The 13418-nt window shown below is 35.2% G+C and overlaps 1 pseudogene; it reads left to right on the top strand.

Moving 5' to 3' along the window:
• Window positions 1-6812: 6812 nt before the first annotated feature.
• Window positions 6813-7563, top strand: LOC149264426 (nuclear transcription factor Y subunit C-4-like; annotated as a pseudogene).
• Window positions 7564-13418: the final 5855 nt, after the last annotated feature.

Here is a 13418-nt window from a genome sequence, read left to right as displayed (position 1 = left end):
TTTCCCTAGCACTTCGCCCTCACACTCTCTAGCATGCGTTCACGCCACACCCTGGCACCTGACACAACTTGGCATGCCTATCATGCCTTGGAACTATTTAGAAATTGTTAGTACTTCCTGACATTCCCTGACACACCTTGGTACTCCCTAGTTGTCATTCCCTTGTAGATAGCCTTACCTTTTTTGCGACTTGGATACCCAACCAAGTCATTAGAAAAACAATGTTGTGCCCAACCCAAAGTATCCCTTTGTCTGAAACTTCTTTGTCTAGCCCCTTATTATAACCATATGATTTCCTCCTACAAGTCTTATTCTGACCTTCTCCTAACACACTTTATCCTTGAGACACCTGGAATTCATTAACACTCCTTGGCACACCCTCTTATTCGTTCATTTCCATGCATTTTGACAAAGTTCTCCCTTGTGAAGTTTTGGCACTCCCCAACGCTCCTCAAAATGCATTGACATTATCTGGCATGTGTTAGCACGCCTTTTCATTCCTTGGCACACCCTGGCACTCCTTAATTATCATGCCCTCACAACTACCCTTACTTTTTTTGGGACTTGGGAACCCAACCAAGTCTTGCCTCGACTACAACAACCTGACCAAGCTACGGTTACTACAACTAGTTTGTGCCTTGTTCACCTAAGAACTAAATATAACTCATCTCAGGCTACTCATGTCCAATTTCAACTTATCCCACTTAACATGTTACAAGTTACCAAGTCAAGGCTCACATCCAACCGTGGCCATAAAACAACTAAGTAACATATTTTACATCTTGACAGGCCATAGCACCTGGCATGTCTAACAATCCCTTTGCAACATAGTTTACATCCTCTTTACTTGGGCATTCTTCTTTTGTAAATGTGACCCTTGACTATGCCATGAAAACCCTCCAAAACATTCTTAAATTATGGGAACTCCTCTTCATGTGTGAAGCTAATGAAATGTCACAATTCATCCAAGATACCTCCAAATATTTGATTTGTGCCTTAGGGAATGTGAAAGATGCCCTTAATAGAAAACATGCATAAAAATTTGTAGCCAAGTACCCCAAATGTGAGATGTTTCCACTTGTGCAATTATTCTTCCAATTATGTGAACTCAAGAACAAAACACGTCTTAAAATACATGAATGTCTCTCAACATGTGAAAGAAAAAGTAACCCTTACCCTAGTCTCCCTCCATTGGCAATTTGGGCCTTTTGTCACAAGGTACCTTCTCTTGTTTGGAAAGAAGACATAAACAAGCTTTTAGATGTTTCTAAATGGAGTACTCTTCACCTATGTCCTCCTTTATTCCACGTGATACAAATGCCAATTTTCATATTCTTAATTATGGTGTTCTTATTTTATACATGTGACCCTTGACTATGCCATGAAATCCTCCAAAATATTCTTAAAGGATGGGAGGACCTCTTCATGCATGAAGTTAGTGGAATGTGACAAGTTATCCAAAATTCCTCCAAATATGTGATTTGTGCCTTGGGAAATGTTTAAGGTACCCTCAATGGAAAAACACATAAAGATTTGTAGCCAAGTGCCCTAAATGTGAGATGTTGCCACTTGTGCAATTATGCCTCCTTTTGATGCCCAAATTGTCACCCAAGTTGTGCAAGACTCACAAGTTGTCACTTTGGGTCAACTCAGGGTTGTTGGCATTGTCACCTTATCAACAAATCCTCTCACTTTGGATTACTTATTGAATCTTGGGGTTATCCCAAAGCACAAATTTATGGGGTCTTTTATGTGACTAGATCACTAACACTAAAAACCATCTTTACATTGAATGGTTCAACATCTTGATGATCCCTATCCTATTGACCACAAATTCTGTATTCATTATTGCTTTAATTGCAACACCTCCAGTAGATATTGATGGTCTTCATGAGCCTATTTCTTGTTCTCTCCTTTATGGAAGCAATTTTATCTCCAATGCCATTATTCGATGAATGGCTACACAACAGGGATCCTATGAGCCAATCGTTCATGTTGTTGATGTAGTTCCCACATGACACAAATATTTTATGTCCTATCATAGACAAACACTCTATGATGGGTTTGAAAGATACCCAACCTATGAAAACGAGCTACTATTGTCGAAGCCTGAAATTAGTCGAAGAAATATATTATACCAAAGGAAATGGCCATCCACACCAATTGTAGGCCTTTTCCTGCTCTATATAATCCTTGGGAGTTAGTGCATTTGGATTTTATGTCATGTTTTCCCTCAACCAAGCATGTTAACGGATGTGTTTTTGTTGTTGTTGATTGCTTCCTTAGGATGGGAATTTTGGCACCTTGTAAGAAGATTGTCACAACAAAATCCACTCATAAGTTCTTCTTCGAGCATATTTTGGTTCACTTTGGGTTTCCAAAGACCATATTTCTTGATAGGGATAATAGGTTCCTTAGTATTTTTTGGTTTAACATTTGGTCCATGATGGACATCAAGCTTGACCAAATCCATTACCTTCCATCCCTAGATTTATAAATAAAAATTAGTAGTCAATAGGATTATTATAGATGTCTTTAGAGTATACAATTGTGAGCATCCATATACACGTGTTGAAAACCTCCATATTGTTAACATAAATTCGACATAGCTCTTCATATTTCTATTGGCCACAAGTCTTTTCAGGTGTGCTTGGGGTCCCAACAATTGGAACAAATTGATGTAGCTATATTCATGGTATAACACATGAAGATACCTCCTATACTTGGAACGAGATAAGTAAAACAACCAATTTTGAGGAATGTATCCAACAAATTCAACAATGAGTTCGTGATATTTTGTAGGAAGTTGCCAACTCCAAGTACAAGTAGATACACAATCCATTAGGTTCCATATAAGTTTTAGGTTGTTGACGAGTTATGGTTGGACTTGCATAAAGGGCAATTGAAAAACTCCCATAAGAAGCACATACCACTTTGACACAAGCCTTACACCATCACTAAGGCTATGGGTGATAATTCTTTTGAGGATAACCATAGGATGATTTATATTAGTTCAAAAGTAGATATAAGTTAAGATGATTTAGGCTCGATGAAGTGCATGTCTAGAAAAAGTTTCTTTAAAAAAATAAAAAAAATGATCACACTTATACTTATAAAAATTAATCATATGAATCAATCACTTAACAAGTAAATTAATAACCTAAAATAAAATAATAAAATTAGAAAAAAAACCCTTAAAAAAACATAAAAACATTGAAAAAATTAACTTAAAAATCCATTAAAACTCTAAAATGACAAATTCTTAACACTAAACCTAACTATTATTTTAATATAAAACCAAAAAAATCAAGCTTAACAAGTTCATTATAGTTGCAACTTGCAATATTTGATCCTAAACTTACTAATGATGGTTTGGGACCATCCCATGACGAACCCTTGTTGAATGCTAGCCTTATCCAAGCAATGATTGAATTTATAAACATTGTTATCCATTGTTTTTGCTTTGTGTGGATTAATGTCAAATCATTATGGCTTCTATGATTATGTGCCATGTGGTTTGTGTCATGTTTGTTGGGATTAGTGGCCTTGATGTATGCCCAAGCAATTATTCTAACTTTATGATTATGAACAAATATGATAAGATTATGGATAAATTTGATAGGTTATAGAGCTTTACCAACCTCCTTTTTCACTTAGGGCGCTAATAAATGATTCACTTTGAAAGATCTATAACTGTGTTAAAAATGTTGAGGTGATTGGTATAAAAAATTGTAAAGGAAAACAAATTCATAATTTAGAAAACAAAAAAATGTGAAATAAATAAATTAACATAAATTTAATTTTACAATTTTTTTTTAAGTATAAGAGAAATTGATTCTATTTCTATGTCTATGTCGGGTTAGCATCAACTAGTGCTTTAAAGCCTAAGTCAATTTCGCTTTTGTTATAAAGTGATCTATAGATAGGCGGGCATATTTTCGTGCCCCAATTTCAGCCATTCTTCTGTGGACACGTGTTCCATACTCTGTGAGCTGTGCAACGGTATTTTTGATAGACATGCGACTGCCTGTGAGACTAGTCAATAGTGCGAGGTCGAAGCAAGACCCTATTTTCATTTGTGCTTGGGATTTATGATATCATTCGTTGACAAGGGTAGAAATTCTATTTCTTCTTCATTCTTTGCTTTCTGTGCGACAGAAGCTGGGGGAGTTTCGTCTGTTTCAACAGCTTCACGGGAAAAAGGGACATTAAGGCTACGCTCTTAGCCATCTCATATATCCCAAAGATTTAAAAATTGTGAATAGTGGTAAGGTAATATTCTTTCCAATCTTTTTGTAGCATTTTGAAACCCTAAGGGGTTTTGAGTTTCCGAAGTAATGGTTTTTTGATCTGCTGTATCCATGGGAAATATTATGTTGGTTCTGTTTGTCTACAATGCTCAGAGTTTACTAAGTTTCGGAGTGAAAGTGGAGTCATTTCAATGGGGTTTTAATTTTTTGTTCCTGTTGTTTTTGAGGGAAAATCTTTTGGGTTTTGGGTGCCTCAGATATTAAAGAAAATGGTAATCTTTGGATACAAGGTTTGTGGAAAAGAAAGTTTTTCCCATTTGCGGAAAGTGTAGGATCCGAGGCACCAGGGTTTTCTTCTAAAGGTACGTTCGTTGTCCACTCCCCTCTCTTAAGATAACAAGGAATTTGTATTGAATGAAGCTCTGGATAGTTTACTTAATTAAGTTTCTTTATGGGAGGTATTGTGGTGTTAATTAAACAAAGTCAGTCTTGCAACGATTTTTAGAAGTCAGGGTTGGACAGTAAGGAGTAACTAGGAGGAATATGCAGGTAATGAAAATTTTGGAAATTTAAATATGATGCGATGGCTGGACATTCTAATGTAGGTTTTATGGCATTAATTAGATTTGTTCTGTAAAATGTGAGGGTTTTTAGAGGTAACAGTTTGGTAGCATTAAGTGGGTATTCGAAAGTAAAAAGTAATTACCAGGGGGTTTTTGAAAAAAATGAAGATATCTGAAATACTAATACGAAGTTATGGATAGTCTACTACACTGAAATTCTGTGCATGGGATTTTATTATGCTAGTAAGACTAATTCTACAGAATGTGAGGGTTTTAATAATCCATGGTTGGAAAATTTTTAGATGGGTATGGGAAAGTAATAAGTTATCGAGGAGGTATTTAGATTGCTGAAATATGAATTTGAAACATTCTGGGTTCGTGGTCCCAGCTAGTAAATCATCAGGAGATCGAATTTTGCAAATTGTGTTCTAAGGATAGAACCGTAACCGTGTATTTCATTTTAAATTCACGATTTCTGCTAGAAATTGATGCAAAATTCGTTGTTTTCTTATGCCTGGATTAAGGAAAACTAAACCAAGAGTGATTTATGAAACACAATTTATCACATTCTTGTGTATTTAAGGAATTAGAGCAGTCAAGGTTTTGTGTTTTGTAGCATTGAAAGAATATGGTTGCTTGGGCGCCTGATGGATTTTCGTGTTTTCATTTCTTAACGTTGGATTTGGATTTTTGTAGCAAAAAGTGGATTTAAGTGGGAGCTAGACCAGTTGGAGCTACTATTACTCTATGTGTGTTTATTGTAGGATATTCCTCTACCGAATCCATTAGGTAAGTGTTGGATTGTAAGGTGAATGTTAAAAATGAGCGGTTCATATGCCATGTTTCATTAGTCTTTCAATAATTAAGAAAGATGTATTAACCTTTCAATAAATTTAAAGTGCTTGTCTTTAATGGTTAAAGAATTTCAGTGATTTGTTTAAGTGTTAAGCATTTTACAGGAAATTCAGGGCTGTCGATCCTCCAATTTGAAGTCTTTTTTAGCTACACAACATTGCCTGCCATAGGAATTTGCAGTAAGTCAAATATTTTGAGATCAGAATGGAAAAATTTGTAAGGGATAGTTTATAATATGAAACGTTTTAAGAAAGCCTTTCCATGTGGTAGGCATTGCCTTGTCTAGGAATTTCAATTTACAATAATGTGGTCTCTCGATGATGAAATATAGGGGTCTTAGAATGCGCCAGTTTATGTTGTACATGTAATGCATGTTTCTATTGGATTGTTAATGTGGGTTGTGGGGTTTGTTTGGATTTAAAAGAAACACGAGTCGGAATTGAGAGGAGAAAGAGGTAGTGAACAAGGGCTTTGTGGATATCTCACATGAGAAAATGGAGCAGCAAGCCCCAGGCCAGCAGTAGCCAGTTATGGGGGTTGTCAGTGGTCCACCTCAGATGCACTATGGTACAACACCTTATCAAAAAACTCAGTTGATTGCACCTATTTCTCCAGCCTCTGTTGTTGGAATTGTTCATTTTGTTGTCCAGCCTGCAGTTGCATATCCTGCAACTGTTGCTCAACTAGTTGCAAAACATCAGTTGGCTTACCCATATCTTCATCAGCAACAAAAATAGCAGCAACAACAACATCTATAGATTTTTGGGCTAATCAGATGCATGATATAGAACATACATCATATTTCAAGAACCATAGTTTGTCATTGGCTAGAAACAAGAAAATTATGAAGGCAGATGAAGATGTGAGGATGATTTCAGCTGAGGCACCTGTGATGTTTGCAAAGCCTTTCCATGTGGTAGGCATTGCCTTGTCTAGGAATTTCAATTTACAATAATGTGGTCTCTCGATGTTGAAATATAGGGGTCTTAGAATGGACCAGTTTATGTTGTACATGTAATGCATGTTTCTCCTCAATCATTAATGTGAATTGTGGGGTTTGTTTGGATTTAAAAGAAACACGAGTCGGAATTGAGAGGAGAAAGAGGTAGTGAACAAGGGTTTTGTGGAGATCTCACGTGAGAAAATGGAACAGAAATTCCTAGGCCAGCAGTAGCCAGTTATGGGGGTTGTCAGTGGTCCACCTCAGATGCACTATGGTACAACGCCTTATCAAATAGCTCAGTTGGTTGCACCTGTTTCTCCAGCCTCTGTTGTTGGAACTGTTCATTCTGTTGTCCAGCCTACAACTACATATCTTGCAACTGCTGCTCAGCTAGCTGCAAAACATCAATTGGCTTACCCATATCTTCATCAGCAACAACAATAGCAGCAACAACAACAACTACAAATTTTGGGCTAATCAGATGCATGATATAGAACAAACATCAGATTTCAAGAACCATAGTTTGTCGTTGGCTAGAATCAAGAAAATTATGAAGGCAAATGAAGATGTGAGGATGATTTCAGCTGAGGCACCTGTGATGTTTTCAAAAATTTGTGGAATGTTCATTTTGGAGCTTACCTTGCGCTCATGCATTCATACAGAAGAAAATAAGTGACACACTTTACAGAAGAATGACATTGCAGCTACCATAACTAGAATAGATGAGTTGAAGGAGGAGGGCCTTGGCATTCCCAGAGGACCTGTACCTATTCGAACCCCAACCGAAGCTATACCATATTATTATGTTCCTCATCAGCATCCAACATCACAGATTGCACCTCTTGGAATGATTTTTGGCAAGCCAGTGGATCCTGCAATGTATGCTCAATGACCTGCCCTCCTTTTGCTTATATGCTGTAGCAGATGTGTCCACAACAACAAATTCTAGAGTAGTCCAGGGGCCCATCCTCTAGAAATTAGGTGCTTTGAGTTGTTTTTTGTTGCCAGCAACATGTAGATGGTACAAGGGAAAATGACAAAGCCCTATTTTGATCATGTTGAAAGTCATTTGCTCAAGTTCACTCTGGTAAGATTTGTTTGACCTGGCCTATAGAAATGATTTATAAACCAAGGATCAATTTGAGCAAGTTCTTGTGTTTATTGTTGAAATTTTGAGGCCTTAAAAACTATAAAATTCTCGCTGGATATTTTCAAGAAATTGTTTCATGCCCAACTACATTTAAATAGAAGTAAGAGAGATTCCATGAACACTTTTTTTTTCTTGATTCATGCTTTGTTTTGTTTAGTATCTGGTTTATAGTTTAAAGAGTTCATAATTTTATCATTGCATTGAGAATGTAGCCATCCTAAATTTTAGGTAGATGTTATATTCTCACCTAGTGAGGCTACTTCATTTTTTATTTGATTTTGTATGTACCATAAGCATCCTAATCTTTGGGCATTTGCTATATCTCTGTGTTTCGAAGAAAAATGTGCTAGTGTTATATCCCTGTATTACAGAGCAAAAGCAAGTGCAGAGGCCACTGTTGCGCATTTAGTACATTATTTTTCTTAGGTCTTTAACTGATTTGTTATACTTATCTTATGATAAATAAATATCATGTAAGTGCAAAGGTAAATATTGATACATGCATAATCTTCTATATCAATTTACTTGCTCGACGATCACATTCCAATATTATTGATCATTGCACTTATGTTATGTATTTAAAGCACTTATGTTATACTATTTTGCATGAAAAAATTTGTTGGTTCTTGCTATGTGTTTCATGTTACATTTGCTTTATGTTGGTCTAGGGTGATGCCTTTTTTGGGGTATGCCATTTATTATTTATTTTTATCGATCCACAAATGAAGATGTGCCTCTTAGAAGTTGTTTGTTTTTATTGTTTTGATTTTTTTTTATTAATACTTGTTGTTGTTTAATTATCTGTTAATTTAAAAAAAAATCTATGTTAAAAGATGGGACATTCGACAACAGCATTAACATTAAAATGACAAATGTCTTGATTTTGCTTGTCCACTGACTGAGTGGAATACTTGATCCAATACTATTTGATATAATGCATAAAATGATGTTATACCCAATACTTTGGCAACTGGCAGTCAATATATCCAATCTGTGTCTTTTGTAACATTGATTAACATATCCTAACTAAGAATATTACCTATTTGATCAACTATTTGTTAGTACTGCCTTCCCGCCCATATATAAACAAATGTGCCATTCTAACATTCTTCACACAACATCCTCCTCCACCCCTCTCCTGCTCTATTGCGTAATCCATTGGATATTGGTATTGGGTTTTCAGAAATTAAAGTTTTTAGTTTTTGAGAAATTTGTTTGAGTTTTCACAGATTGTGTATCAAATTTTGAAATACTCTTAAAAATTTATATTTTTGCGAATTAGATTCAAAAGAATTGGTTTCATATAGGAAATATGGATAGAGGATATGTATATTGGGTAATAATGGCAATGGTTCTGTTAAGCATCTGTGGCCCTGCAAAAGGGAAACTTTCAAGCGTTAACGTGTCGTGCATAAGTGGGATCATTCAGTGTGGGAATTATCTGGTGACCACAGGGACACCCCCCAGTTCGTGTTGTAATCCGCTGAAGAATGTAATCAATACAGAGATGGAGTGCCTGTATAACCTGTTGAATGATACAAGCCTCCTCCAGCAATTTCAGATCAACATCACTTAGGTCAAGCAACTCCCTGTTAGATGTGGTCTCAGTGCCACCGCCACTTCTTGCCCTAATGGTACAATTCTTAACCTTACACCATTTTTTTTTCTTTCATTGCTCTCTTTATATTAACATTGATTAACATTGGATGATGTAGTCTTTAATTTACAATCCTTGTAAATGTCTTAATGACCCCGCTATCATCACCAGCAAAAGCATGTATTGTGAAACTTTTGGAGTCTGACTTTGTTTTGTATGTCTCTTCTAGGAAAACATATGATATCTCTTTTCTGTTTAGCATATGCTTAATGAGTAGGCCAATCATGTCAATTGGATTAATTTTATATTGTAAATGATGGTTTTGTTCAGAGTCTTCCCTACTTTTATTTTACATTTTAATCACTTTCAACGTTTTTTTATTCTGCTCTTTATTGCACCCAACGAAGATTTTGATGTTGACAGGAATGTGCAATTTGTTATATTGTTTTCTTCAAATGTGTCGTGTCTAAACATAGACGTTTAGACACAACAAGTGTTTTGAACTTTTGTGAATTTTGATAAAAGCTTAAAGTTGTTGTTAGATAGATGATAGAACTAGGTTGTTGTCTAGAGTCAGTATTTTGCAGTGTTACATGGGGGCATGCTCCCCATGCCTCAAGACTCATGAACGGTGAATCCCAATGAGAAACAATTAGCATGTTTGCTCAAAAGTAAAACCTGGGGAGATGCAGTGAGTGTGAGACATCAATACAATTATCTTAGCTTATACTAGACTTAAACTGATAGGGGGTTGTGGTTTACTGTGCATTTATAAATGTTTGGGTGGGTTGTATCTCTAAGTCTCATTGGTCACTTTTGTCCAAAATAGACATAAATCAAATCTATTGATCTATTACCTCTAACAACATTTTCCAGGAGTTTCCAAATAGGTAATCCTGTGAAGTAGATGGAAATATTTTTCATAGTAGTATGATTACTTCCATTTTCATCTGTATGATGGGATTCTATTTTTTTGTTTGATGTTTTATAAGGTTGTGCTCGAGGATAAACAGTGGTTTTTTTATATTTCAAAATTATATTTCAGTGGTGAAAGTGGCGTAGGAAGGACAGAAACTGCAAAAATTACAATGCAATACCTGGCAACACAAGGAGGTGACAGTGGAGTAGGTGATAAAATATTGCAGACAAATCTTATTATGGAGTCATTTTGTAACGCAAAGACACTAAAAAATGACAACTCTAGTAGATTTGTAAGTTGTAATCCTTTTAAGTCTCATATTTAAACAATTTCAGTACATGGGAGATAGAATTGTGATACTTGTGAGTTTCCCATTGCAATCGTGTCTAACTGAATATTTGTGACTCTCGGTAGACAAACATGTTTGTAGTGAAGTCATTTTGTTTCTAGAATTGTAAATCCGAGATAAGGAACTGCAAAATTTTAAGGATATTGTGTGAAATTATATGCAGGACAAGTTGATTGACATGCATTTTGATGGCATTGGGAAAATTTGTGGTGCTTATTTTCAAACATGTGAGAAAAGTTTAAGCTTATTTTTTAGTTTTGAATATTTTACATCTCTGTAATTGACATCACCATTCCTTTTTGCACTATTTAATTTGAAATAGGTTGGTGTCAGATACTTGGATAATGTAGAGAGGTCATTTAGTGGGATTATACCATAATGTGTGAACTGTGATTTAACATAATCCTTTTTTCTGCTCTACGGGTTTGCTCGAGAAGGTGAGGAGCACATGATCATATTATTTGAGTTTGGTTGAATTTATTTGATTTGATATTGTATGTTCTAGAAGCTACAATGCAATAAAGTACCTATTTGTATTGTACAGTCAAGTGTAGTGCAACGGTTACAAGGCGAACAATCTTATCATATATTTTATTAGCTTTGTGTCGGGGCTTCTCATGCTCTTAGAGGTATACTAATAAAAGGCTATTTTTTTATGCAGTTTTTCTTCTCGTCAGTTTGTTTTAGCAATAACTTTGTTCCATATATAAGCTGCCTTTTCTTTTCATAGCTTGTATTGTAATAGCTTTCTTAATTTTTCTTTTTCATGGGATATTAGGCAAGTTTCATAGTAAGCTCACTCTACATGACACTAAAGTAGGCGAAATGCATTCATTCAATATGATGGCATCATTTTTATACAATAGAAAGTTGGCGATCAATAATTCATGAATTGCACCTACCAACCTTCAACATCCTCTATGAATTCTAAATATCTTCGCTTCTTTGCAGAACTTTTCTTTATTATCTATGCCTTACTCTTCTCAAGACTTCATTGTGTTTCCCAAGCTAGCAATCTGTTTGCACCATCTTGGCTTGATTTACTTACTAGACACTACTGCAAGATGATGTATTTTCTTTCACATACGATTAGATTGACATTATGTTGATTGAAAGCAATTAGGAAAAAAATTCAGTTTCTTAAGTGTTCATCTAATTCACAGTCTCCAAGACCAGTTAAAATCAGTTTTGAAAGGTGCTCCTCACAAACCTATCTACTATAGTTTTTTACTTGTATATTTAATTTTTAGATGTCCCTACTATTTCTGATCTGTCCAATTAACATCCAGTCAGAGAAGCTGTTGAAACTGATTATCTGCAGGCTACAATTGAATACTTAAAACATGGAATAGGTTTCTTGTTTTGTTAATAGTAAATTTTATTGAATGAGGTGGCATGCCTCAGTTTTCAAGTGACACAAAATTCACATTCTATACATTTTGTTTCCAAATCAAGAGATATGACATGCCCTGGTAAATCATGAAATCATCATGACAAACTTTACTCTGACATTTTTGGATTTATATTTCTGAGAAAAATTACATGGATCTTGTCAGTGTTAAAGGATTTTGTAGCTTTTCACCCAAGCCTCTAGACATAGAATGCCCTTATTTATATATAATTTTTCATGAATTGTATACATATTCACTATCTTCCAAAGTTACGGTTCCTTCTTTGCAGGCACTCTTTACCATGGTCCTGATATCAACGCAGATCAAGGAGCAAGTGAACTACAGTTACCAAAAATTTGTTAATGTTATACTCATATTTTAGTAGTTTTCTACCCCATTTTACTTCATCTAAATTTTTCTGATGAATTTGTTAGTTTGTGATGCTTGGACGTCATTTGAAGCTCATACTACTAAATATTTGAGTTAGAAATTCAATCCAAAATGATTTTCAGAGTCAATATTTTTTAAGTGAGGTAAGAACTTCTTGCGCTATTGAATGCGCTCCTATATATTTATATAGAATTTTAAAATGAGGGACTCTTTCTAGAATATGATTAAAGTGATTTGAGCTATTACTGTCAAGTGTTTCATAAAAGTTTAGACATCATGCAGGCATGTTGAGCCAAGTATAATGAGCTTCCTGACAAAATAATTCCTAATCTGTACATTTCAGAAGTGTGTGCATTTTCTCCTTGTTAGGCAATAGTTTCACCTTTCAAGTTAATACATTATAAATCAAAGAAGGGCACATTCTTTATTAAAATTTCTATTTCTTCTTTAGGCAATAGATACAAAGATTGCACTACAACATAGTTTTAGCACCCTAGCAAAACAGACGACACCCTATGTTAGAAAATCAAAGCTAAAGTAGATTTTCTTACTTGTTAATTAATCTTCTTTTCTTTCTTAGTTAATATTTATTTTTTCATCAAGTAATTACACAAATTCTTCTTCCAAGAATACAAAGAAGTACGAGACACAGAGATTTAGGCTTTCAAGCCAGGGAAAAACCTCTCAACAGGGAAAACCCAACAATCCTCCTCTTACTGAATTTATTCAAAATGAGATATCCAACATGAGACCAAAGACTCCCTCCAAGTTAGCTCTCCTCTTTAAGTCAAGGTCAATAGTTGAATCTCTGCCTAGTCAAAGTGAGAAGCAACTTCCAAATTTCTGTCCTTATTGCAGGTTTAGTCTCTTATTATAACATGTTGACTTCCAATTACACTCTTTACCTTCTATTATTGACCTTTGGGTACTACAGAAAACCCTTGACTCTTTACCACAGATCTTCAGCTCCTGCTGTTGATAGATAGTTTTAGATTGCGATTCGGCATAGTC

The sequence above is a fragment of the Pinus tabuliformis genome, chromosome 6, assembly GCF_031772625.1.
Source record: "Pinus tabuliformis cultivar Carrire ecotype Pingquan chromosome 6, CPIR1, whole genome shotgun sequence".
NCBI lineage: Eukaryota > Viridiplantae > Streptophyta > Pinopsida > Pinales > Pinaceae > Pinus > Pinus tabuliformis.
Note: the sequence above shows the minus strand (reverse complement) of the source record. Positions and strands in the feature narration are given on the sequence as shown.